The 27,467-nt window shown below is 37.4% G+C and overlaps 4 non-coding genes across 4 annotated transcripts; all 4 read left to right on the top strand.

Annotated features, from left to right (window-relative positions):
• The first annotated feature begins 16,652 nt into the window (after positions 1-16,652).
• Positions 16,653-16,725, top strand: TRNAF-GAA (transfer RNA phenylalanine (anticodon GAA)). The gene has a single exon. It is a non-coding gene; the product is annotated as a tRNA-Phe (tRNA).
• Positions 16,726-16,935: 210 nt separating this feature from the next.
• On the top strand, positions 16,936-17,008 carry TRNAF-GAA (transfer RNA phenylalanine (anticodon GAA)). Its single transcript has one exon. It is a non-coding gene; the product is annotated as a tRNA-Phe (tRNA).
• A 519-nt stretch (positions 17,009-17,527) lies between these two features.
• TRNAF-GAA (transfer RNA phenylalanine (anticodon GAA)) lies at positions 17,528-17,600 on the top strand. Its single transcript has one exon. It is a non-coding gene; the product is annotated as a tRNA-Phe (tRNA).
• Positions 17,601-17,865: 265 nt separating this feature from the next.
• Positions 17,866-17,938, top strand: TRNAF-GAA (transfer RNA phenylalanine (anticodon GAA)). Its single transcript has one exon. It is a non-coding gene; the product is annotated as a tRNA-Phe (tRNA).
• The last annotated feature ends 9,529 nt before the right edge of the window (positions 17,939-27,467 follow it).

The raw sequence follows: 27,467 nt of genomic DNA, 5'->3' as shown, positions 1-27,467 counted from the left end.
CAACACATATTTATCACAATACATAACAAAATTGATTATTACAAATATGTAATCATGGTGCTGTTAGAGTATGCAGATATCTATAAAGTAACTCCAACAGATAATTAGATTTATATATCAATAGTTTTTAATAAAAATAATGTAAAGATGAATGAATCTATTTTGTCTTAAAGGGACACTGACATGATTAATTTAAATAATTGATTTCTATGTTCAAAATGTAAAAAATGATTTAACATTGACTCCTATTATAATTAGAATGTTGTTCGATATTAATCTTAAAGGCAGATAAGGAATATTGGATTCAATAAATATTGTTTGTTGAAGGTATCCACCAATCATCAATATAAACCCAGGTTGGTCAACAAATATTTAGATGCACATAAACGTACTTTCTTTATTTTAAACTACATTTAGCAATAGAATATGTCACATATGATGATAGTATTATATTTTATGTTTATTAATATTGCATACTGTATGTGAAAGACAATATTAATAATTGTAGCTCAGTATCCCTTTAATCTAAAATTAAATAGATTCCACAATGTTGTTGTTTGTTAATGAATTATCTACTCCATATGTTGATGTAATGAATGGTATTGAGCATGCAATTAAAATCAAATATGTTATTTAAGGATATCCGAATAATTATATAATTTTCATCTATTAAATAGACATTACATATAAATATTGAACAATGTGTATTTAGTATGTAATGTTCATTCCATGTTTCTAAGACAAATGTCAATTAAAATGAGACATACCATACTGTGACAAGCCCTGGCTTGAGGATCCAGCAGCCACATCCATATCTGTAATATATTAAATGAGGATTGCATATCATTAATACTAATCATGCCATGTTTAAAATATTTACATTAATATCAAATCAATAGAAAAATATTAATCCTTTGGTAGTCCCATGAGTTAATAGTTTCCGCAATTAAATTAATGATAAATATATCCTGGACTCTTATTTTCAATCAGTTGTGTTGTTTACTGTATCTTTAAGAATATCTGCTTGTTATTACATAATCATCAATTGATGGCCATATGTTATAATTTATTAGTATTATTCGTTTTTTATTAGATATAATATTTAAAATAAGAATAATGTATTCTTCACTAATCTAAGAATTTCCATTTAATTTTTAACAACATGTATAAAGCAATGCCACTTTCCGCAAACCCATGTTAACGTGGATGAGAAATGCCATTTTCGCGATCATTGCGCAATGATTCCAAGCGGAATTACGCATCCGTCATTTGAACAACATGTATAAAGCAATGCCACTTTCCGCAAACCCATGTTAACGTGGATGAGAAATGCCATTTTCGCGATCATTGCGCAATGATTCCAAGCGGAATTACGCATCCGTCATTTGAACAACATGTATAAAGCAATGCCAATTTCCGCAAACCCATGTTAACGTGGATGCGAAATTACATTTCCGCTCTGTGATGCATATTCTGTAGAGCGCAAGAAACATCATTCCTATTTCATGTGTCAATAATCTAAAATCAGATATCTAAACATCATATGTAGTGTATGTTGTGAGATCTGTATAGGTTTAGTATCTGACTAAATACACATTTTTGATTTTTAAAATGATAAATATTATATGAAGTTGGATAATTACCTGGTTCAGATTCTCTATCGTCTCCTCCCAGGCCACCGGACGGAGAAGCATCTGCCCTGTCCCCCGCGTCAGGACTTTGAGATCCCGCAGCTGGGAGGGAAGAAGAGGAGGCCGAGGATGGCGAGGATCTAAATCTTTTGGGGACCCGGAGATTGAGGAGCTCGCATAAAGTCACCTCATAAGGGAGTAGGTACAGTTTCCGCGGGGCCTTTCTTTGGCCCCCTCTTTTACGGGCTTGTACCCAGTCCCTTATGAGGTTGACTTTTTTCGATAAACGCAACCTCATATCTCCGAATCTCCTCATGATCTGATCCTGGGTCCTCTGGACGTCACACACCAATCTAACCGCATTGGTGATAGACTCCCAGAGGGCCTTCTTAACAGGCGCATCTGTCGAGCTCCTCTTGTTCCCAAACAGCTGGGGATAAAAGTCCTTGACGGCGTGGACCAGTGCAGCGCTCTCCTCCTTGGTGAACCTGGGAACTGACATGCCTGCTGGGTTGTCCAATAAATATATTATAATAATATAAACTGCCTGCAGGCATTAGAGAACTGACAAAGATGGCAACGTGTAATGGACTTTTATATGGTGAAGTAAACATGAGATGCACCATGGGACAATTTATCTGTACATCTGATTGGATAAAAGTTTGAAATATTGTTATAATGTCTGTGAGACCATCCTGACTCAAGTTGTGTTTGTGTGATGAACTCTGATTGGCCGTTCCTTAATGTTTCATATCTTAGTAACTTCCTTACACATACCGCTTGGTGGTGCTGTAACTTCATTTTTCATGTAGACTTATTTGTAACTCATGGGCCTGTCATGCGGATATGTGTGACGCAGATTTAATATCCGGGATCCGTGAAATATTAATGATTAAATACTCTTTAAAATCTAATCCTGTCACATTATTAATGTTGTAGACATTTCTCGGTTTAATAACGGTCTGTTTCTTTAATACAAATACACATTTAATATTGTATGTCTTTATTGTTCTTTAAATAAATTGATTGTGAAGTATTGACATTGCTCTATTAAATGTATTTATAATGCACATTGATTGTGTGCTATTGCGTGACATTACACTAATGTTTAAAAATGCTAATCTGGTGTTTGAAGATGCGTTTCCCACGCAATATTTATTAATGTTAAAATTCCGGTTAGAATGTCAGTAACTTGGATAATCTGTTTATAAATGTTAAACTACAGCTTTGTTATTCGCAAATAAACCTCGAGCTTGGATTTCTCTGAAGTGCTCATATATGTTATTGTGCAATGGCGTATTTAGTTTTAAAGAGACATTACAAACAAACAATTGTATCAAATGATCTGTAGAGATAGAAGATTGTTTAGACTTTAAACTGTAAATCATTTTCTCTTAGTATTTATATATCCTCAACAGAAGAAATTTAAATGCACATGGTTGAGACAATCACATAAGGCATCTCTGTGCATCCACCAATCTTCATCTACTGAGCCTATCTCGATATGCTTTTCAAGCAAAGTATGTCAAGATAGGAAGAGAAGTAAATACACTCTTTAAATCTCTTAAAGGGACACTGTCCAAACAAATTTACCATTGGTGATTGAGCATGAAATGTTAATCAACTTTATTATTTAATACGATTATCAAATGTTAAGTTATCTTGTTATGTTTCTTTGCAAATCAATAATGATATTTTATATTACGGACAATTGTTTAATAAAAACCTGGGTTGTCCTTGACGATTGTTGCATCAATTATTCCAAACAATCAAGTTCTGTCCAGAGTACTGAAGCAAAGAAATTAGCTATTTACTGCCTTATTTCTAAAGTAATGATAGCAACATCACAATGAGCATTCATAATATGAGACAAGTTTTAAAGTTGATTAAAATAGAATACTCATTCAGAATGTATAAATCATTGTTTTTTTAAATGGCTACCTTTAACTATATTTTGAGTTCATGTCCCTTTAAATAAACATTTAACAATAATGCTTAATATATCATAAACCTAGGCACCTTCATTTTGCTAAATGAGTCTAACATATGAGTAAAGCAAATTTAGATGAACTTCTAGATTGTTTTACACACTGACTGAAATATATTTATTAAATGAGGTCTTTTTTAGCCTTCAGCGTAGAGGGACATTAATCTATATGTTATGTATGCATTTTGTATAATAATCTTATATTTGACCAACTTAATATGTTTTGTTATTCAATCATTATATTGTAATTATATATATATTCGTGGATTAAATACATCTCTACATAGGCTATTTTGATGCTGATTGTTGTTTGCATATAGATGCCTTATATCATTGACTAAGATATGTGCATTTATTTGTATTTTAACAAGTATATTTAAAGACTGAATGTAATTCTATAGTACATTCTAAATATGTTTAAATTCTTGTATGATATTTGTTACAATGTATACAAAATATACATTTTGAATGACCCCTTTAAGGACACAAACATATTGTATTTTGATTTAACATTGACAAAATAAACTAAAGGGGAAATTACATTCTATATAGATATTTGATGTCTAACCCAAGAGGTAAGATTGTAATAAATACATAATATTACTAAGTATAGTTAAATGACTCCACTAGAAAATTACATAGATTAACCTGGCATCCAATAACTAATTTTGTAAAAATATCAAGTTAAATGACCTACCATTTATAAATGTAATAATTGTAAAATATTTTCTAATAATGTTTTGAGATACCTAAGGAAGATACATGATCTTATACAATTCTTTTTACATTCAACAACACTGTCACTTTCATGTAATTTAACCACTTCACCTTATTAAATGTTAAAACAATCATAATATTAATACATATCCTAAATATTTTTAATATATACTTTTTAAATATAAAAGCATTGAAGAATCTGACTCCCCAATTAATGTTAAAAGATATATTTTAATATTCTCTGAAGATTTTTATTTTCTACTATTAATGCATTATTTTCTCTTATGCATGTGCTTGTCAAATAGCCAACTACCAGTCATGGGAGTCCAAGTTTTATTTATTTACAGATTATATTGATATATATTAGAATCTGTTAAAAATAAACATATATTTAATTTAAAATAATTAAATATTCCAGGAAGTCATCAGATGCCAATCTGAAATGACAAATAATAAAAATGGAACAAAGTTAATACACACGTTGTAAAATATTCATAAAATACATTTAAAATCATATGGTGTCTATGCTCTAACTTTGATCAACATTTTTTAAAGATAATCATTACATTGATTTTAAATTAATGAAATACATACACCATTATATTGTTGATTAAAAATTATATTTAAATATCAAAAATTAAAATTATACATAATAATGTATATCACATGTAAACAATATATGTATGCTGAACATAAATGTAATATTTCATGTCCATTCAAATACCTCTATATCAACTATAATATGTATTCCTTTTTCTGATTGTGATCCCTAAATATCTAATTATGAACTAAATATGACTAATGTATGTAAGCTACTAATATTCTACAGTCTTCACTAGCATGCATTGGTACACCAACCTGGACAATGCATGGTCTTTGAAAGTCAATTCAGGGGTAAACAGTTGATCTTCAATAGGTGTCTTATTCATCAGTTCATTAAATAGAGGACTGGGAAATACCATCTAAAAAAGTACAATCATCTAAGTGTCTGATTGTGATCCCTAAATATCTAATTAATAACAAAATATGACTAATGTATGTAAGCTACTAATATTCTACAGTCTTCACTAGCATGCATTGGTACACCAACCTGGACAATGCATGGTCTTTGAAAGTCAATTCAGGGGTAAACAGTTGATCTTCAATAGGTGTCTTATTCATCAGTTCATTAAATAGAGGACTGGGAAATACCATCTAAAAAAGTACAATCATCTAAGTGTCTGATTGTGATCCCTAAATATCTAATTAATAACAAAATATGACTAATGTATGTAAGCTACTAATATTCTACAGTCTTCACTAGCATGCATTGGTACACCAACCTGGACAATGCATGGTCTTTGAAAGTCAATTCAGGGGTAAACAGTTGATCTTCAATAGGTGTCTTATTCATCAGTTCATTAAATAGAGGACTGGGAAATACCATCTAAAAAAGTACAATCATCTAAGTGTCTGATTGTGATCCCTAAATATCTAATTAATAACAAAATATGACTAATGTATGTAAGCTACTAATATTCTACAGTCTTCACTAGCATGCATTGGTACACCAACCTGGACAAGCATGGTCTTTGAAAGTCAATTCAGGGGTAAACAGTTGATCTTCAATAGGTGTCTTATTCATCAGTTCATTAAATAGAGGACTGGGAAATACCATCTAAAAAAGTACAATCATCTAAGTGTCTGATTGTGATCCCTAAATATCTAATTAATAACAAAATATGACTAATGTATGTAAGCTACTAATATTCTACAGTCTTCACTAGCATGCATTGGTACACCAACCTGGACAATGCATGGTCTTTGAAAGTCAATTCAGGGGTAAACAGTTGATCTTCAATAGGTGTCTTATTCATCAGTTCATTAAATAGAGGACTGGGAAATACCATCTAAAAAAGTACAATCATCTAAGTGTCTGATTGTGATCCCTAAATATCTAATTAATAACAAAATATGACTAATGTATGTAAGCTACTAATATTCTACAGTCTTCACTAGCATGCATTGGTACACCAACCTGGACAATGCATGGTCTTTGAAAGTCAATTCAGGGGTAAACAGTTGATCTTCAATAGGTGTCTTATTCATCAGTTCATTAAATAGAGGACTGGGAAATACCATCTAAAAAAGTACAATCATCTAAGTGTCTGATTGTGATCCCTAAATATCTAATTAATAACAAAATATGACTAATGTATGTAAGCTACTAATATTCTACAGTCTTCACTAGCATGCATTGGTACACCAACCTGGACAATGCATGGTCTTTGAAAGTCAATTCAGGGGTAAACAGTTGATCTTCAATAGGTGTCTTATTCATCAGTTCATTAAATAGAGGACTGGGAAATACCATCTAAAAAAGTACAATCATCTAAGTGTCTGATTGTGATCCCTAAATATCTAATTAATAACAAAATATGACTAATGTATGTAAGCTACTAATATTCTACAGTCTTCACTAGCATGCATTGGTACACCAACCTGGACAATGCATGGTCTTTGAAAGTCAATTCAGGGGTAAACAGTTGATCTTCAATAGGTGTCTTATTCATCAGTTCATTAAATAGAGGACTGGGAAATACCATCTAAAAAAGTACAATCATCTAAGTGTCTGATTGTGATCCCTAAATATCTAATTAATAACAAAATATGACTAATGTATGTAAGCTACTAATATTCTACAGTCTTCACTAGCATGCATTGGTACACCAACCTGGACAATGCATGGTCTTTGAAAGTCAATTCAGGGGTAAACAGTTGATCTTCAATAGGTGTCTTATTCATCAGTTCATTAAATAGAGGACTGGGAAATACCATCTAAAAAAGTACAATCATCTAAGTGTCTGATTGTGATCCCTAAATATCTAATTAATAACAAAATATGACTAATGTATGTAAGCTACTAATATTCTACAGTCTTCACTAGCATGCATTGGTACACCAACCTGGACAATGCATGGTCTTTGAAAGTCAATTCAGGGGTAAACAGTTGATCTTCAATAGGTGTCTTATTCATCAGTTCATTAAATAGAGGACTGGGAAATACCATCTAAAAAAGTACAATCATCTAAGTGTCTGATTGTGATCCCTAAATATCTAATTAATAACAAAATATGACTAATGTATGTAAGCTACTAATATTCTACAGTCTTCACTAGCATGCATTGGTACACCAACCTGGACAATGCATGGTCTTTGAAAGTCAATTCAGGGGTAAACAGTTGATCTTCAATAGGTGTATTATTCATCAGTTCATTAAATAGAGGACTGGGAAATACCATCTACAAAATAGAAAATCATCTAAGTGTCTCCAATAGGATGTCTCCACAGCCTTATTCTATCAAATAGTTTGCACTTACCATGTGAACATGTATTTGTATGGTTTTCAAGGTCAGCAGAATTGAAATATAATGCCAGACATGATCCCATTGGTATACTTCAATTTCAATCTTGGTTTTTTCCCCACTGTCAGTCTTGGAAATCTTCACTGTCAGGCTTCAAATTGTTCCCTTTCAGTCTTTAGATTAAGTCATCTCCCTAATGTAAGAAATTATATATAAAGATTTCATACAAGTGTGTGAATAAGTTCTGTACCCCTCTCCCACCCCCCATTTCATAATAAATATCTATCACTAGCTTACTAAGCCTGTGTATGAACCTGTGTTATTTTCTATCAAGTGTGAAGATGAGTCATATTGAGCAGAACAAACCTCTGTGTGACATTGAACCATAGTCATTCTAGAGTATCCCTTTCTGATTATGTACATTTTAAGTAATGTGTAAACAAAGTTATATTTTTTAAAATGTATGCCATATGATGTATTTGTGTACAAATCATGCCAGCAACAGTCCATACATTTCTACTTACCATCTGATGTCCTCTTTAAAAACCAGGTGGCAAAGACTCGCTATAGGACCCAATGCCCAGAGCATCACCTATATTATGAGAAATAAAGATTATTCTAACATTTGATCAATACTAACATGTTTGCACAATTCTCTACTTGTCATTTCCCTAGAGTTCACATCTATTGAAAATACTCCAGTGTAACTTCTATTATTTACCGTCTAAAGTGGCGGTTGATGACGTCTGCTCTGACATCAAGTCCCTCGTCCTGGAATTCCCCCTCTAGAACAGGATCATCCTCCTCATCTCTGAGGAGGTCTCTGTCCACCGGGACGGCCTGCAGCATCCCAGCCCGCTGTGCAATATTATGCAGGACGCTACAGGCTACAACGATCTTAGCCACCTTCTTTGGGTTGTACTGGAGTGCTCCTCCAGAACGGTCCAGGCACCTGAATCTCATCTTCAGGAGCCCGAACATCCTTTCAACCACCGCCCTGGTTCTCTTATGAGCCCTATTGTAGCGCTCCTCAGACACATCAGTTGGGCTACGCAAGGGGGTAATGAGCCAAGGCCGGCTCATGTACCCAGAATCACCTATAAATTTAGAACAGAACATAATTCAAACAGAATACTTAAACTAGTATATTGTTGTATAAATATATTTGTTAAAAACCATAATCCATATTAAAAGTTGTCAGAAAGATAAAATAAAAAAAATAAATTTATATATAAATCTGTATCTTGGCATTTCATCTAAGACATGCTACATATGCGTATTTCTCCTAAACCAAACCTTGTGTAAAATGCTAACTACATGGTTACATTGCATTCTCTATCTGAACACTTAAGGTAAGACATGCTACATATCTGCATTTCAATAAAAATAGACATTAGCAGAAATAGACAATGACAGGGTTAAATTGCATGAGATAATATCTTGCCTTTTCATCTAAGACATGCTACATATGCGTATTTATCCTAAACCAAACCTTGTGTAAAATGCTAACTACATGGTTACATTGCATTCTCTATCTGAACACTTAAGGTAAGACATGCTACATATCTGCATTTCAATAAAAATAGACATTAGCAGAAATAGACAATGACAGGGTTAAATTGCATGAGATAATATCTTGCCTTTTCATCTAAGACATGCTACATATGCGTATTTCTCCTAAACCAAACCTTGTGTAAAATGCTAACTACATGGTTACATTGCATTCTCTATCTGAACACTTAAGGTAAGACATGCTACATATCTGCATTTCAATAAAAATAGACATTAGCAGAAATAGACAATGACAGGGTTAAATTGCATGAGATAATATCTTGCCTTTTCATCTAAGACATGCTACATATGCGTATTTCTCCTAAACCAAACCTTGTGTAAAATGCTAACTACATGGTTACATTGCATTCTCTATCTGAACACTTAAGGTAAGACATGCTACATATCTGCATTTCAATAAAAATAGACATTAGCAGAAATAGACAATGACAGGGTTAAATTGCATGAGAGAATATCTTGCCTTTTCATCTAAGACATGCTACATATGCGTATTTCTCCTAAACCAAACCTTGTGTAAAATGCTAACTACATGGTTACATTGCATTCTCTATCTGAACACTTAAGGTAAGACATGCTACATATCTGCATTTCAATAAAAATAGACATTAGCAGAAATAGACAATGACAGGGTTAAATTGCATGAGATAATATCTTGCCATTTCATCTAAGACATGCTACATATGCGTATTTCTCCTAAACCAAACCTTGTGTAAAATGCTAACTACATGGTTACATTGCATTCTCTATCTGAACACTTAAGGTAAGACATGCTACATATCTGCATTTCAATAAAACTAGACATTAGCGGAAAAAGACAATGACAGGGTTAAATTGCATGAGATAATATCTTGCCATTTCATCTAAGACATGCTACATATGCGTATTTCTCCTAAACCAAACCTTGTGTAAAATGCTAACTACATGGTTACATTGCATTCTCTATCTGAACACTTAAGGTAAGACATGCTACATATCTGCTTTTCAATAAAACTAGACATTAGCGTCGGTAAATAACAAATGGTTAAATTTAATCCTATAGCTGAACATGACGCTAACAGTTAAAAAATACAGGGGCAATTGTCAAAATAATTAACCATGTTGAGCACAAATACTCACCAACGAGATAACCAGGGGGCATTTGTCTTTCCTCAAACTGTCTCCACAGGGACGACAGAGAGAGGATGCGGGCATCATGACAAGCCCCTCCAAAATTCGCATACACATGCATAATCCTCATCCGTGCGTCACAAACATACTGCACGTTGAGGCTATGAAAATGTTTGCGATTTCTGAAGGGCAAGTCATCAATTGGAGCACGCAGCGCAATGTGGGTACAATCAATGGCTCCCAAGACATTGGGCAATTGAGCAATATCAAAGAATTCCCGCTTCAGGCGCCTCCAATCACCATCATTCTGTGGGAATCCTATGTATTGCTTACTGATACGTACCATGGCGTTCAGAAAGTTATCAAACACCCCAGAGAATGTACCTTGAGCCAGGCCATGCATGTACAGTTCTCCGGATTGAAAACTCCCTGAGGCCAGGACGTATAGACAGCTTAGCATCTTACTCATGGGGGGAACAGCAGTCCTTATTTGTATACGTGGCTCCAAATGAGGTTTAAGAAGCTCGTAAAGGCCAATGAGCTGTTCGCGATCGAGCCGATACTTATCAAAAACCTCAAAGTCACTCATGTTTTCCAAGGTGGGTCTCACCCTGTAGACACGAGGACCTCGAACCAGACGACCCCTTCGTCTCGGTCTGAGCCGCCGAGGCTGCCTGATTCGACCAACAGCTAGTTCGCCAATAGCACCACCAGCAGCGTCTACCATGTCATCGTCATCCATCTTTCAAAACAGCGTAACAAGGTAAGCACTTGATCTGAATAAAGATAGATGTGGGATAAGCGCTCTAAAGATAGAGCTAACCAACAGATAATTTAGATTATACAATGAAATAACTGGAGAAACAAAATGTTACTAAGAACAAAGTATTTTTATATATGATAAATTTGTATAGCGATTTAGGCAAATATCGTGTTGACACATACACAATTTACTAAGGATGCCGGCATCTAAAAACAATAATAAAATATCATAAATGTATTAAAAAATGCATTAAAAACAAAGGGAATCGGCCGATACTAGATTTCTAAATAATATAAGATAGACAGTAGAAATATATCTATCTATAAACTTGTTAAGGTAGATGACTTTGTCACAATAATCTTAACTCTATGTATATTACCAGTACTTAGATTAGACAGTTAGTATGTCAAGGCACAGTACATGAAGAAAGCGTCTAATCTGTTAGCCGTTAGGAGTGACTGTGGGTGATGAGACGTGAAATTGAACGTCACGTCACCTGACTAATAGTTTTCCTCCAATCCCTGGATTCAGTGGTTATTTGAAAACATATATTTCTTTGAAGAAATATATATGTATATATATGTCCCAGTTGAGGAATATACAATTGTATCAAAGTGTAATTAGAATATAGCAGTTGGTAACAATACTTGCAAGTGTCCGATATCCAATAATCTTTTCCAAATTGTAGCGAGTTGTTGTATCCACGGCTTTAGATTATGTGAAATGTTGATCTGTTCTTTTACATCCGTTCTTTTTCATCCGTTTTTTATCTGTTTTTTCAGTGAAGCTCCTAAGCACTTAGTTGTTATCCGTACTGTAGTTTTGATTAAGGCTATGATGGGAGCGAGATGGAACAAGAGGGCACACAGGAATTACTCATACATCCATCTCAGTGTTTTAATCAAGGGGATGGAAATGAACCTGATTATAGTGCCAATGAAACAGTTCAGCATATGAATAGCTTTAGGTAAAGTTAAAGTAGTTACACACAGGAATTATTCATATGTCTTCTCTCCATATATGTCATAGAGATAGAGATGAACCTGTGAGTTGTAACACTGTGGATATTAAAAGTATCAGAGAACAAAAGTAAGCAAATCTACGCGTTTCGGCAGTGTTAGCTGCCTTTATCAAGATCTAGAAGAAGCTAACACTGCCGAAACGCGTAGATTTGCTTACTTTTGTTCTCTGATACTTTTAATATCCACAGTGTTACAACTCACAGGTTCATCTCTATCTCTATGACATATATGGAGAGAAGACATATGAATAATTCCTGTGTGTAACTACTTTAACTTTACCTAAAGCTATTCATATGCTGAACTGTTTCATTGGCACTATAATCAGGTTCATTTCCATCCCCTTGATTAAAACACTGAGATGGATGTATGAGTAATTCCTGTGTGCCCTCTTGTTCCATCTCGCTCCCATCATAGCCTTAATCAAAACTACAGTACGGATAACAACTAAGTGCTTAGGAGCTTCACTGAAAAAACAGATAAAAAACGGATGAAAAAGAACGGATGTAAAAGAACAGATCAACATTTCACATAATCTAAAGCCGTGGATACAACAACTCGCTACAATTTGGAAAAGATTATTGGATATCGGACACTTGCAAGTATTGTTACCAACTGCTATATTCTAATTACACTTTGATACAATTGTATATTCCTCAACTGGGACATATATATACATATATATTTCTTCAAAGAAATATATGTTTTCAAATAACCACTGAATCCAGGGATTGGAGGAAAACTATTAGTCAGGTGACGTGACGTTCAATTTCACGTCTCATCACCCACAGTCACTCCTAACGGCTAACAGATTAGACGCTTTCTTCATGTACTGTGCCTTGACATACTAACTGTCTAATCTAAGTACTGGTAATATACATAGAGTTAAGATTATTGTGACAAAGTCATCTACCTTAACAAGTTTATAGATAGATATATTTCTACTGTCTATCTTATATTATTTAGAAATCTAGTATCGGCCGATTCCCTTTGTTTTTAATGCATTTTTTAATACATTTATGATATTTTATTATTGTTTTTAGATGCCGGCATCCTTAGTAAATTGTGTATGTGTCAACACGATATTTGCCTAAATCGCTATACAAATTTATCATATATAAAAATACTTTGTTCTTAGTAACATTTTGTTTCTCCAGTTATTTCATTGTATAATCTAAATTATCTGTTGGTTAGCTCTATCTTTAGAGCGCTTATCCCACATCTATCTTTATACTTTTACCAACAGTCTGAAATTTGAGATTTTTCAGACAACATAAGGGATTTAAGCATTAACCATTTGACTAGCACTCACACCACTCTTCTTTTTCTTGCTAAGCACTTGATCTGATGTGGATCACAAGTGATGCATTGGCCATGTTGTTTGGGGGATTTATAGTACAATTAGTCCAATGGTAGTGAGTTAGTAATGATTGCTGATTGTATTCACTTGTTTGTATGTGAGCGGCGCGAATGCTTTCACAGTGGGCGTTTATTTGTTGTTTGCTGAAATGTTAGTTTCAAACAATGATTCTCAATGTGAAAGTGTCCAATATCACACATACAGTGCATGTTTGTAATGTTTGATCATATGCGTAATCAATATTTCTTAAACGCGATCTTATAGTAACAAGCACACGTCCAGGCTAACATGAATGAAAGTGCATAGTTGTGTATAATGTGCATCGAATGTGATCGATCAATGTTGATGCAATATTGTTTGTAAACGATAAAGTAACATCTGCCATCTGTAGTATTGAATATATAAGTGATTGTCGATCTGTCAATATTGTATGCGTCCCTTTAAAATTGCACTAATACTGAATAACTTCCGGCTGCCATCTGTAGTATTGTATATATAAGTGATTTCCGAGCTGTCAATATTGTATGCGTCCCTTTTAAATCGCAATAATAATTCCGAACTTCCCGTCTGCCATCTGTAGTATTGTATATATAAGTGATTGCCGAGCAGTCAATATTGTATGCGTCCCTTTAAAATCGCAATAATAATTCCGAACTTCCCGTCTGCCATCTGTAGTATTGTATATATAAGTGATTGCCGAGCTGTCAATATTGTATGCGTCCCATTCAAATCGCACTAATGCTGAATAACTTCCGGCTGTCATCTGTAGTATTATATATATAAGTGATTTTATATCTGACAATATTGTATGCGTCCCATAAAAATTGCACGAATACTGAATAACTTCCGGCTGCCATCTGTAGTATTGTATATATAATTGATTTGCGATCTGACAATATTTCTTAATTGTCCCATTGAAATCTCCATAATAATGCTGTTCAAAAGTGTGGTTTACGTATATGTTGTATTGTAGTATTGAGTGTTAAAGTTCCTAAAGGGGCGGTACAGTGGTGAATCTGTGATGTGTATGGTTGAATCTTGTAATGACGTCATGATATTATTAACCTGCCTATGTAGTTGTGAAATCCTCATTGTGTTGTTGTATTGTGCTACATTGTTATTGTGTGCTGAATAAAATATAAATGTGTGCTTTGTGGTTGCGTGATGGGGGATACGTGTTATGTACATGTAGTACGTATATATTGTGATTGTGTCCCACATATGCTGACTTGTATATAGCGGTCTGGCATTGTTGTTCCTTCCCATAAAGTGACATCTGTAATCTGGTGTAATGATGTTCTTCTTGTACGTAATTCCTAATGGTTTCTGGTGATGGAATCATGATGTTACAAGTACAGTCAAATCCATATGTTGTGTTTTGTGATTCCTGTAGAGAATGTAATGTGTTTGTCCCCCATCATTTGAATGCACATGTATGAGTGAATGTTAAACGTAATGTATGTGCATCCATGAGTGATCATGTGTTAAGCCTATGTAGATATGCAGTTGCTGCAAGCATATGAGTTGAATAACTGAAATGCAATAATAAAGGTAAATGAGAGATGTTTCCCATTGTGTAGTGTTTGTGAATCCAGAAATGTGTATTGAATTTTATTTTAATTGTAAATGTAATTTTATTGAAATAATAATGTGTTACTAGTGATGGGGATTTGTAGTTGATGTAATCTAAAAGTGTTAAAAATATTTATGGTGTGGTGAATATTTAATATTAAAAACCATAAGTCCACCATAGGGAAATAGTCATTTCTTGATCTATTTATCATCGCTAGGTCTAACGCATGAAATCATGTATTTTCTAGCGCTGGTATTTGGAGTTTTTCAGTCTACGCTATTTGCGTGCGTTAGGGAAATGAGGGTTTCGCGTGCACGAGCACGTCTTCCCAATAGAAGTCAATGGAGGCTCCAAAGATTTCTATTTTTTTTTTCTAAGACTGGTTTTCCTCGTAAAGTGAGTGACGTCATGATCTTGTGTGAAAAAGTCGCTAAATCGTGTTCTTTTTGTAATAAATAAATATTTTGTGTATGTCATGTGGTGTATATTGTTTGTATGCATCGATGAGTGTATGTTTGTGATAATGTTATTAGTTAGATGTAGGTATATGAGGGTCTTTTCCCGTGTGTCTATGTAAGTCAATGGGAAAATGGATTTGTGTGGATTTTTTTCAAACACCCGAGATCTCGCAACTTTAATCCTTTGTATTTTAAGGAAAAAAAAAACAAAAAGAAAAATAAAGATAGTGTTGTGTTTGTATGAGTGTAAGTGTACTTTGTGTAATATTTGTTTTGTGATTCGTGGATGTTTTTTTTTGCGGTATATGTTTACTACTGGGTCTGAGGTGGCGGTAGAAAGGTGAGCGTTAGGTGTATTTTGAGTGGCGGTAAATAAACTCTAAATACCGGAGTGCGTAAGAAACCCGCGTTAGGAGCCTCTAACGCTGGTTTTTACGGATAACGCCGAACTCTAAATCTAGGCCTTAGAAAGGAAAATAACTCCTCTCCTAGAGTTGTCTTTACAAGATAGGAACCGAAGCACTAGAACTAATATTCCTCTTCCAAATAAAGTGCTATGGTTTGTGGATGCCTTCTCTTTCCAAGTTGGACAATGTCTTAATTAAATAAGCATTGGTTTCAGCCCTGTAGGATGGAAACATGTGTCATGTACTTTACTGCTGCACATATCTACGAAAGGTTTTACCCATTCATATTTCAAAATCATTTTACAATACAGTAATCACTGTACCTTGTACAAAACATACTACCGATTTATCACATGTGCAAAATGGGGTGAATCTGGAATTTCTTGCTTTTTAAAAATATCCTCTCTCAATAGAGACTAAAATGAGCAGGGCACGTAAAATAAATAGCTCAGTTGGGAGAGCGTTAGCCTGAAGATCTAAAGGTCCCAGTTTTTATCCTGGGTTTTGCACAAAAGGGGTGATATAAGATGAGATTGTAGTGTATTGCAAACAGCTGTGGATTTAAACGCAGTTAAAATATAGGAAAGGGAAAACGCAGAGCGCCTTCTATTTCCAGCCAACACAAAGTATTACCTTGGTCGCGTATGTGCCCTTGCGGCTTAGCATTTCTCGTTTTTAAAAAAAAGACATTGGCACACAAACTCAAGTGAGGTGGCCGAAATAGCTCAGTTGGGAAAGCGTTAGACTGAAGATCTAAAGGTTCCTGGTTCGATCCAGGGTTTAGGCAGTGGCTTGGTTTTTAGTAGATGTAATAAAGTGTAATCTCCTAACACGTTCCGCAAATGGCAATTTTCCATTACTGCTAGTAGTTTACTCCTTGCAATTTCCAAGAAAGGAAAATTACTCCTCTCCTAGAGTTGTCTTTTCTTGATAGGAACTGGAGCACTAAATAAAAAATATTGTCTCTCAATTGAAACTAAAAAGCAATGGCCACATAGCCAAAATAGCTCAGTTGGGAGAGTGTTAGACTGAAGATCTAAAGGTTCCTGTTTCGGTCCTGGGTTTTGGCAGTTGGTTGGTTTTAAGTAGATATAATACTCCTTTCAAAGTAGCTTCATTTTTTTCCCCTCAGAGCAAGACTTTAGAAAATAAAGTGTAATCGCCGAATACTTTCCGCAAATGACAATTTTCCATTACTGCTAGTAGTTTACTCCTTGCAATTTCTAAGAAAGGAAAATAACCCCTCTCCTAGAGTTGTCTATTCATGATAGGAACCGAAGCACTAAAATTGATATTCCTCTTCCAAATAAAGTGCTATGGTTTGTGGATGCCTTCTCTTTCCAAGTTGGACAATGTCTTAATTAATTAATTAAGCATTACTTTCAGCCCTGTCAGATGGAAACACTTGTCATGTCTACAAAAGGCTTTACCCATTCACATTTCAAAATCATTTTACAATACAATAATCACTGTACCTTGCACGAAACATACTACCGATTTATCACATTTGCAAAATAGGGTGAATCTGGAATTTCCTGTTTTGTAAAAATATCGACTCTAATTAGATACTATAGAAATCTGGTCACATCGCTAAAATAGCTCATTTGGGAGATTGTTAGACTGAAGATCTAAAGGTCCCTGGTTCGATCCCGGGTTTCGGCAGTGGCTTGGTCTTTGGATGCCTTCTCTTTCCAAGTTGGACTATGTCTTAATTAAATAAGCATTAGTTTCAGACTTGTCATGTACTTTACTGCTGCACATGTCTACAAAAGGCTTTACCCATAATCATTTTACAATAAAATAATCACTGTACCTTGCACGAAACATACTACCGATTTATCACATGTGCAAAATAGGGCGAATCCAGAATTTCCTGTTTTGTAAAAATATTGTCTCTCAATAGAGACTAAAACACAATGGGCAAATAGCCGAAATAGCTCAGTTTGGAGAGCGTTAGACTGAAGATCTAAAGGTCCCTGGTTCGATCCCGGGTTTCGGCAGTGGCTTGGTTTTAAGTAGATATAATACTCCTTTCAAAGTAGCTTCATTTTTTCCCCTCAGAGCAAGACTTTTGAAAATAAAGTGTAATCGCTGAATACATTCCGCAAATGGCAATTTTCCATTACTGCTAGTAGTTTACTCCTTGCAATTTCTAAGAAAGGAAAATAACTCCTCTCCTAGAGTTGTTTTTTCATGATAGGAACCAAAGCACTAGAATTGATATTCCTCTTCCACATAAAGTGCTATGGTTTGTGGATGCCTTCTCTTTCCAAGTTGGACAATGTCTTAATTAAATAAGCATTAGTTTCAGCCCTGTCGGATGGAAACACTTGTCATGTACTTTACTGCTGCACATGTCTACAAAAGGCTTTACCCATTCACATTTCAAAATCATTTTACAATACAATAATAATTGTACCTTGCACGAAACATATTACCGATTGTGCATGGATCCGCTAAGAAACGGTAGGGAACTAGGTAGTAGGGGGTGAAGGTTTAACCCTTGCAGCCTGGAATCCGTGACAGCTCCCCCCTTACAGTTCAGCAGAACTGGCTAAATCCACACACGGGTCGGCCTGGAGCTATCCGAGGAGTTATTCCAATTCCGTTTGCCGGGAAAGTCCATAAGCGTTCCCATTGTTTTTTACCAGCCTATATTGGATGTCAAAGTTAAAGGGATGCAAAGCTAAACTCCACTGTAACCAGTGTCCGTTAACCCCAGAAACCTGGTTGAGCCAGACTAGGGGGTTGAAATTCATGAGGACAGTGAAGGTCCTTTGATAAAGGCACAGTTGAATCTTCTTAAGGGCCCACACCAGGGCCAGGCACTCCTCCACCGCCGTGTAGCCTACCTCCATGGGCAACAGCTTCCGGCTGATGTAGGCTACGGGGTGGTCCTGCCCTTCCTCGTCCACCTGGCTCAGTACTGATCACAACCCGAACATGGAGGGATCTGTGTGGACACAAAAACGTTTGGTTGGGTTAGGAGCGGCCAGGACAGGGACAGAGATCAATGTAGTCTTAAGGTTTTGGAAGGCAGTTTCACATTCTGGGGACCACAGGACCTGTCGGGGTAATCGTTTTTGTGTTAAGTTGGTCAGGGGTTTGGCCAGGGCACTGTAATTGGGGACAAATTTGCGGTAGTACCCTGCGGTCCCTAGGAATGCTAAGACTTGGGTTTTGGTCTTTGGGGTGTGCCAGTTTGCGACTCTTAATCTTGGCCAGCTCCGGCCGCTGCTTCCTGCAGCCCACCCGGTGCCCAAGGTACTGGACCTCTGAGCATCCTATCGTTCACTTGTTGGGCTTCAGGGTCAGACCCCCTGATGCGGTCTACAACGACGTCTAGGTAGACCAAATGGTCCTCCCAGGTGTTGCTGTAGATCACAATGTCATCCAGGTATGCAGAGGCCATCCAGGAGGTGACCTACCATTCTCTGGAAGGTCGCCAGAGCATTCTTCTTCCCAAATGGCATGACCTTGAACTGGTATAGGCCGGAGGGGGCCACGGGCGATCCGGTCTAGTAGGTCATGGGTTAATCGTCGGTCATGGGTCTGTGATTGATCCTACGGTAGTTGATGCAGAATCTGGTGGTCCCGGCACCACCAGGGAGGCCCAGGGACTGTTGGACGGTTCAATAACTCCTAGGTCCAGCAGTTCACTGAGCTCCTGGTGCATATTTTCTCTAACTGCCTCCAGGACCCGGTACACTTCCTGTCACAGGGGCGCCTGCCCCGGGGTCTCCACTTGGTGTATTGCCACCGTGGTGTACCCAGGGATAGTGGAGAACATGTCTCGTCTGTCCTCTAGCATTTGCCGGAATTGCTCCTTCTGCCTAGTCCCTAGTCTCTAGTCCAGTTGTATGTCTCCTATGCCCGGGGGTATTTCATTTCGTCCGGGGAGCTCCGGCATGGGAAGACTTTCGGAGTCCTCTACAGCTGGAGAACAAATGGCGGCTACGTCCCTGGCCCTCTCTAGGTATGCCTTCAGCATGTTCACATGAAAGGTCTGGCGGACCCGGTCATCTGAACATTTAGCTACCAGATAGGTTGTGTCATTCAGCTGCTCTACCACTTGGTAGGGTTCTTGCCAGGAGGCCTGTAGCTTGTCAGTTTTGACAGGCTTCAAGGCTAGGACCTTCTGCCCCACTGCCAGGGTCTGGTTACAGGCATTCTGGTTTTACCACCGCTTCTGTCTGCTTTGAGCAACCTGAAGGTTCTCTTGCACCCTTTTAGCGAGGTCCTTCAGTCGGTCCCTGAATTTGAGAACATACTCCACAACCGAGTGTCCCTCCTCTTCTGTTGATCCCTCCCAGTGGGCTCTCAAAAGGTCTAGGGGCCCCCTTATTTTCTTGCCATATACTAGTTCAAATGGGGAGAATCCCGTAAATTCCTGGGGCACCCCTCTGTATGCAAATAGGAGGTGCAGCAGGTATCTTTCCCAGTGCTTGTGAGAGGCCAAGAACATCCTAAGCAACTGCTTCAGGGTCCAGTTGAATCTCTCACATAACCCATTAGTTTGGGGGTGATATGGAGCACTGTTCAGGGGTTTGATCCCACAAAATCTCCATAACTGCCGGGTGATCTCTGCAGTGAACTGGGTTCCCTGGTCAGAGATCACTTCACGGGGAAAGCTTACCCTGATGAATATATCCCGAGCATTGCATCTGCCACTGTCTCCACCTGGATATTAGCCAAAGGGATTGCTTCCGGGTACATAATCTACCACTGTGAGTATATACTTTTTTCCTGTGGGGCTGGGCCGGGCCAATGGACCAATGATATCTTCAGCAAAAAAAACAAAACAATGAAAATGTAGATCTATTTTGAAAATTTTCTTTCATGACAGTTTGTTGAAGAGGGGCGTTAACAAAGCTACTAGGAAGGCTGTATAAATATTTATATTATATTTATAATATAATATATTTTCAGTGAAAAATAAGGCGCATATACCAATCCGACTAGAGTAATTTATATTTAGTTCTCCTCAGCTCTCCTATTTAGAAGCGCAAAGAAAAAACAACATTTTATGTTAAAGGGACAGTCAGTCAAAAAAAAACTTTTATGATTTAAATAGGGAATGTAATTTTAAACAACTTTCCAATTTACTTTTATCACCAATTTTGCTTTGTTCTCTTGGCATTCTTAGTTAAAAAAGATAAACCTAGGAGGTTCATATGCTAATTTCTTAGACCTTGAAGACTGCCTCTAATCTGAATGCATTTTGACCACTAGAGGGCATTAGTTCATGTGTTTCATATAGATAACATTGAGTTAATGCACGTGAAGTTACCCTGGAGTACCCTCTTACCCTTTGGCTAAAATTCCAGTCTGTCAAAAGAACTTAAATAAGGGGGCAGTTTGCAGAGGCTTAGATCACAGAGGTAAAAAGTGTATTTCTATAACTGTGTTGGTGATGCAAAACTGGGGAACGGGTAATAAAAGGATTATCTTTCTTTTTAAACAACAACAAATTCTGGTGTTGACTGTCCCTTTATATACGGGCGTACATGTGTGCCTCTCCAAAGGACGAGCTGTGGAGAATTTATAGGAGAACAGAAAAAAGAATTCCCCAAATGATTGATAAATCAAGCCCCAACAGTTGCTGTACAAGGCCATAATCTGTTGGCTAGTAGCATGAAGACATAGGGATAGACAGGTAAGTAAAACCTTTTAGCATAGTTATAATAGTAGACATAAAGTAAACAATATGAACTGCAGTTCTAATTTAGACAGCCTCAAGGATCCGGCACTCTCCAGAATTTTCAAATGCAATGTGAAATTTATTAAGTGAAGTTTCGCAGAAAACAAATCCCCTTTTTCAGAGAAATCATGTGTATGCAGAACAAACAATATATTCCCTTCCCATCAAACAACAGGAAGTGTTGTGACCTCACCAAATCTAGATCATAGAAACCTAAGCAACATCCTGTTACATTCAAAATAATACTCATTTTACAATCAAGATCATTACTCAATATCTCACTAGTAACCAAACATGAATACAAATACAGAGACTAAATAATTAAGCAGCTGTTCAGTTCCATAACATAAATATGAGTAACAAAGTGCAATATAAGCAAAATAAAAAGGTATTGAGATCAATCAAGGTCAATAGTATCAACAAAGAAACCAACAGTTGAACTGTATATGGTATATACGGGTAATAAAAGGATTATCTTTCTTTTTAAACAACAACAAATTCAAATTGTAACTACAGCTGTTGTATGTCAACCAGTAGAGGGAGCTAAATTCTTGTAATAGCAAAATGACTCAAGATTATAACAATCTATCACAGTTGTAAAATAATGAAGATCCTAGCTATAGAACAACCAAAGATATACAATTATAAAAAACAGTGGCAATCATAAAGTGTATTGAGTCCCTTTTGGGTTAACAGTATTTAACCAGTGTATCCATTTAGCCTCTAGTTGTAATAATAATCTTGCTCTATCCCCACCATGTTTCAAGTATGGGATGCGATCAATAATCACATATTGAGTCATTCAGATTACATTATGTTGTATATAGAAACGTTTGTAAGTGTGTGGATGATGGAAATATTTGCTAGGGATTAAACTGTTGCACATAGTGCATCCAGAACACCTGAAACAGCATAATTTAGGTTTGGATAACCAAGTGGTCAAGGTATAACAATGGGTGGGATCAGTAAGCATAAACATGTCCCTGAACTCTTTCACCTCTAGTAACCGATACAGAGCACTTCAAGACTATGTAATGGAAGTGAAGGAACGGATTGAATAACAGTCCACAATTCCTGTAAAATCATAGGGAAATCCATTTTGTCTCCATTAAATTGTGTAGTGAGAGTTAAACTCTTAGTGTAACAATTCTCTTTTTGTTAGAAATCACTTGTTGCAAAAATCTGATATTAATTAATTCAAGGTAGTTTGTAATTTTTTGGGGTTATATCCCCTGCCTAGCCAATAACCTATTTTTACATATCAAGTTTAGGTATAGCATTCATCATAGAGGGTGAATGGTAACTTTTTGTGAGTAGTAGACTGTTTCTATCTGTTTCTTTCTTTAGAGTGTAGTCTTCAAACTGTGATGATCCTAGTAGATTTTAAGATCTAAGTATTCAGTCGAATCACAACTAAAGGTCATCTTGAATTTGAGATTCTGTGATGTTAAATTTAGTTGGCCAAACTAAAGTTGAAGTGAAGGAAGATCTCCACGCCACACCAAGAGTATATCATCGATACAGCACTTGTAAAAAATAAGCATCTCCTCATTGGTGATGGTGGGTTGGTTAAGTTAAAAAATGGCCATGAATAAATTGATGTAGGATGGCACCATATTTGAACCCATCTCTGTTCTTGCTGTTTGTTAGTAAATCTTATATTCAAATTTAAAGTAATTCAAGGTATAGCAGAATCTAAATCCAAGATACAATCAGAAGGTTGGCCAACATATGGAAATTGGGCCAGATGTTGGGCTATAGACTGTATACCAATATCATGAGGGATGACAGCATATAGACTGGTCACATCTAGAGTTACTAAAATATCCGTATCCATGACAGTAATATGTTGTAAAAGCTCAATCAGATATTCAGAGTTAAGTACAAAGGACGGCATATGTACCACAACTGGTTTGAGATTAGAGTCAACATATTGGGCCCTTGGTTGAATTAAAGATCCATGAGTTGAGACTAACCCCTTAATGACCAGCAAAAGTCTATCTATGCGAGTATCTTTTTCAGTAGCAAAGCCAGCGGTGAGACTGCGCTATTTTAGCAAGCCTTCAGGAGGGAGAAAGGATCTAATAGCACGGCCTTGCTACTTACGGCAAGACCCGCATTATTATACCCAGACAATCACTTGACCCCTTAATGACCAGCGACATACATGGTGGGCCAACATCTTCCTGCATGGCAGCCATAGAGCACTCCCCTTTGAAAAAGGTAACAGGTAGATCCACATCAGTAATACTTTGTGAGTCCACATACCTGTTGAAGCAATCATCAAATAGGTGGTGTAACCTGTGAAAATGTGCCTCCAGCAACTTGCACAATGTCTTCTCTAACTCTTGCATATCCGATACAATCTTCAAACATGCAGAAATTAGCAGACTGCTTTACCCAGTAAACCGGGGCGGGATTGTTTGGATCTGACAATAGGTCACCACCTAAGATCCAAGAGCCTAGACCATATGATTCAGGAAACTTTCATGACAACAAGTATAATATTTTCAAAAGTTGACGACAAAGGATTCCAAAGATAATTGGAAGCCTACCATGGCCGCTGCCTGGACTTGCCCCTTGAAAGAGTATTAATTTGAATGTAACAAGATGTTGTTTATGTTTCTATGGTAACTAGATCTGGTAAGGTCACAGCACTTCCGTTTGTTTGTAGGGGAAAATGTATAAATTGTTTATTACTAATGCATACACATGTTTTTTTAAAGAAGGGGGTGTGTTTTTAATGAATTTTACATTGCATTTGAAAAGTCTGGAGAGTGCTAGATCCTTGTGGCTGTCTAAATACAATGGTTTACTTTTTTCGGCACCCAGCAAGTTGACTTTGAACATAAGGTGAGAGAGCTATATATATATATATATATAAAACACATTCAAAACAAATTAATTAATTTGTTAATTAATTAACAAATTAATACAACACACAGAGAAAGTCCAGCACTCACTTATAAGCTCTCAGCTAAGATTAAAAGCAAAAATGGAAGGGTTAGTTACCGTATTTGGCCAAATGGGACAAGCCCAGGTACCACGTCAAGGTCCCTTCCAAAAAATCTGGCACCTTGACGTGGTACCTGGACTTCTCCCATTTGGCAAAATGTGGTAACTAACCCTTCCATTTTTGCTTTTAATATTAGTGAGTGCTGGACTTTCTCTGTGTGTTGTATTAATTTGTTTTGTAATTTTCCCTATGGTTCTTGCACCCAGACCTGTCTGGGGTTAACTGCCTGTGACTCTGGGGACAGCACAGCTTCCTGTGAGTGCCAGTGATCACCCAGAGCTGAGCATGTTACAGGGTCATGGGATGTGTACCCGGTCCGGTCTGAGAGTGCAGTCCCCTTCCGTGTTTTATATATATATATATATATATATATATATACTCCTCTACAGGGCTCTGCACTCACTTCTAACAAGCAACTGCCCAGGGTGCTTAAAACAATCATGCAGGATACGTAACGGAAAGCACTCACCGGGTCTTTAGCTAGTATATCAACAATACTTTATTGAATCATAAGGTGACGTTTCGGGGATTTTAACCCCATCCTCAGACCACATAAAAGAAACAGTGTACATACCTTACTCCTTAAATACCCTCCACCAAAAGATCTGTGCCGCAGAATCAGAAGTAATCCCGCATTCTGACCGCACCACTGCGCAAGCTCAGTCCGTCGCCATGGCTACCGGACGCGGTGCAGCTAAAAAACAAACCCATCACAGAGACATGTTAAAATCAATACAGTATATGGAGTGACGAACAAACTGTAAATACTATCTTGTTCACTTAACACCAACGAAACTATGTATAATTATCAAATCGCATACATATGTCAGTGGAACAATTAATCCTATTTGGAACCTATACTATATTATACAGTGGATACGGTATAAGTATATATTTGCAAGCATTAGTATCGTTTACATCATACATCTGATCAATATCAGTTGCCAGTTAACAGGGTTTGTCTAGGATCCTGGTTTCAGCAGCACATAGCACACCCACTATTGTTACACCTCTCTTCATTTTTTTCCCCTCAGAGCAAGACTTTTGAAAATAAAGTGTAATTGCTGAATACATTCCGCAAATGGCAATTTTCCATTACTGCTAGTAGTTTACTCCTTGCAATTTCTAAGAAAGGAAAATAACTATTCTCCTAGAGTTGTTTTTTCATGATAGGAACCAAAGCACTAGAATTGATATTCCTCTTCCACATAAAGTGCTATGGTTTGTGGATGCCTTCTCTTTCCAAGTTGGACAATGTCTTAATTAAATAAGCATTAGTTTCAGCCCTGTCGGATGGAAACACTTGTCATGTACTTTACTGCTGCACATGTCTACAAAAGGCTTTACCCATTCACATTTCAAAATCATTTTACAATACAATAATAATTGTACCTTGCACGAAACATATTACCGATTGTGCATAGATCCGCTAAGAAACGGGAGGGAACTAGGTAGTAGAGGGTGAAGGTTTAACCCTTGCAGCCTGGAATCCGTGACAGCTCCCCCCTAACAGTTCAGCAGAACCGGCTAAATCCACACACGGGTCGGCCTGGAGCTATCCGAGGAGTTATTCCAATTCCGTTTGCCGGGAAAGTCCATAAGCGTTCCCATTGTTTTTTACCAGCCTATATTGGATGTCAAAGTTAAAGGGATGCAAAGCTAAACTCCACTGTAACCAGTGTCCGTTAACCCCAGAAACCTGGTTGAGCCAGACTAGGGGGTTGAAATTCATGAGGACAGTGAAGGTCCTTTGATAAAGGCACAGTTGAATCTTCTTAAGGGCCCACACCAGGGCCAGGCACTCCTCCACCGCCGTGTAGCCTACCTCCCTGGGCAACAGCTTCCGGCTGATGTAGGCTACGGGGTGGTCCTGCCCTTCCTCGTCCACCTGGCTCAGTACTGATCACAACCCGAACATGGAGGGATCTGTGTGGACACAAAAACGTTTGGTTGGGTTAGGAGCGGCCAGGACAGGGACAGAGATCAATGTAGTCTTAAGGTTTTGGAAGGCAGTTTCACATTCTGGGGACCACAGGACCTGTCGGGGTAATCGTTTTTGTGTTAAGTTGGTCAGGGGTTTGGCCAGGGCACTGTAATTGGGGACAAATTTGCGGTAGTACCCTGCGGTCCCTAGGAATGCTAAGACTTGGGTTTTGGTCTTTGGGGTGTGCCAGTTTGCGACTCTTAATCTTGGCCAGCTCCGGCCGCTGCTTCCTGCAGCCCACCCGGTGCCCAAGGTACTGGACCTCTGAGCATCCTATCGTACACTTGTTGGGCTTCAGGGTCAGACCCCCTGATGCGGTCTACAACGACGTCTAGGTAGACCAAATGGTCCTCCCAGGTGTTGCTGTAGATCACAATGTCATCCAGGTATGCAGAGGCCATCCAGGAGGTGACCTACCATTCTCTGGAAGGTCGCCAGAGCATTCTTCTTCCCAAATGGCATGACCTTGAACTGGTATAGGCCGGAGGGGGCCACGGGCGATCCGGTCTAGTAGGTCATGGGTTAATCGTCGGTCATGGGTCTGTGATTGATCCTACGGTAGTTGATGCAGAATCTGGTGGTCCCGGCACCACCAGGGAGGCCCAGGGACTGTTGGACGGTTCAATAACTCCTAGGTCCAGCAGTTCACTGAGCTCCTGGTGCATATTTTCTCTAACTGCCTCCAGGACCCGGTACACTTCCTGTCGCAGGGGCGCCTGCCCCGGGGTCTCCACTTGGTGTATTGCCACTGTGGTGTACCCAGGGATAGTGGAGAACATGTCTCGTCTGTCCTCTAGCATTTGCCGGAATTGCTCCTTCTGCCTAGTC

Source organism: Bombina bombina, chromosome 8, assembly GCF_027579735.1.
Source record: "Bombina bombina isolate aBomBom1 chromosome 8, aBomBom1.pri, whole genome shotgun sequence".
Classification (NCBI taxonomy): domain Eukaryota; kingdom Metazoa; phylum Chordata; class Amphibia; order Anura; family Bombinatoridae; genus Bombina; species Bombina bombina.
Note: the sequence above shows the minus strand (reverse complement) of the source record. Positions and strands in the feature narration are given on the sequence as shown.